Genomic DNA, 1,631 nt, shown 5'->3' with positions numbered 1-1,631 from the left:
GCTTTAATTTAGTGAAATAGAATTTATTTTATTGCAAAATTAGTTACTTCTTCTTTCAAATATCAAGCACTATAGGCTAAAGTAATGGTTATATTTTGGAACTATAAGATTCCCTATGGCTTTTGAATTTCTATTAGAGGTTAAAATCTGTTTTTTCTTCAATTTTTATAATATACATTTTCATAAGATTAATTATTTAACTGTGTCACTCAGGGTAAGTTTTCAAAGTGATTTCTCTGTTGAAAATTACTTTGTACTTTTATAATTTATCATTTCAACTTCCATATTTATAATTTATACTTCTATTTCACAATTGTGAGGGGTTTTTTAATGTGTTTTAAGCAATATTTTATTAATGTTCTAATTAATATGATGAGCAAAAAACTAAAAGTATGAGCTCCACATTAAAGTTTGAATATTGAAAGTACTGTCTAAAATGAATCTTGAAAATTAAGATTACCAAAGGAATACTAATATTTGCATATGGAACCTAAGTGTGTGAAGGACAGGACAATATTATCTCTTCTTCAAACAAAATGATCAGAACGCTCAAAGAAGTATTTATTGATTTTGTAAGTGTTGAACTTATACCATTGATAGTGATGCTAATTAAATGTCTCTAACACTCCCTAAAAAGGGAGAGAACATGATAATAATTAAGTCATCAGATAACCTTAACTAGATTGAAGCATTTGCTCTGGAGAATGTTATAACAATCCTTCAGATCCTGTTTTTCTACTAGGCCTTCAAAGGCTGCATGGCACTGAAACTCTGAATTTCAAAGAAACCGTTCAGGAGTCAGGACACTAATTGGCCCTAATGTGTTTTAGAATATGGTGTTCTAATTGGCACGCTGTCGAGGCATTACCCAGATGTACAAAAAGGATGCTTTATGTAGACTAAGGTTGGCAGCTGTGTCCTTGTTGGCTGGTCAGTTTTTTGACATCCTGCGACCTCTAGTGAGAACCAGAAGTTGTCAGCCAACATAAATTTCCTTGCCCAGTCTGAGTTTCTATAGGAGCTGCAGAGAAGGAAAAGCTCCTCAGCTAGGCTCATACAATACTTCTGCATTTTTCAGATCACAGCGTTTTTTTCGGGTTTGAGAGGGTGAAACTATTTTCTTAAATACCTTTAAATTTTTTATTCAAAATCTCTAGAAATTTTATTTCAGTCCTTCAATTACTATTTCAGTACCTTCAATTATTATTTCAGTACTTTCAATTACTACTCTAAAGTTAGTAAAAATAAGAAAGGGTGAAAAGTCCAATGAAAATATGAGATGAGTCTCAAGGGTAAAAATAGTGTCTCAACTATATATTACAAATAAGTGAAAGTAAACTGTTATCACACATACGGTTTTCAGCAAACATTTTTACAAATTATATGCTCAAATTTTAGAATGACTCAATTATACTATATTTTTGATTAATCGTAAAAGCATAGTATTATTCACTGAAAATAAGATATAAAACAAGTGGATTTCGACATAAAATAAGTACATAAGGTTAAATGAGACAAGTTCTGACTTTAACTCCCAAAGCATGTATAGCATAGTACCTGGCACACTGCTCATTCTGAAAAGTTTCCTTGCAATAGCTATAACTTTTATAAAGATGCCTAGTTGCTTAAAG

Source organism: Mandrillus leucophaeus, unplaced genomic scaffold (genome assembly GCF_000951045.1).
Source record: "Mandrillus leucophaeus isolate KB7577 unplaced genomic scaffold, Mleu.le_1.0 Scaffold81, whole genome shotgun sequence".
Taxonomy (NCBI): Eukaryota; Metazoa; Chordata; class Mammalia; order Primates; family Cercopithecidae; genus Mandrillus; species Mandrillus leucophaeus.
The sequence above is the reverse complement of the archived record's forward strand: the minus strand, read 5'-3'. Positions refer to the sequence as shown.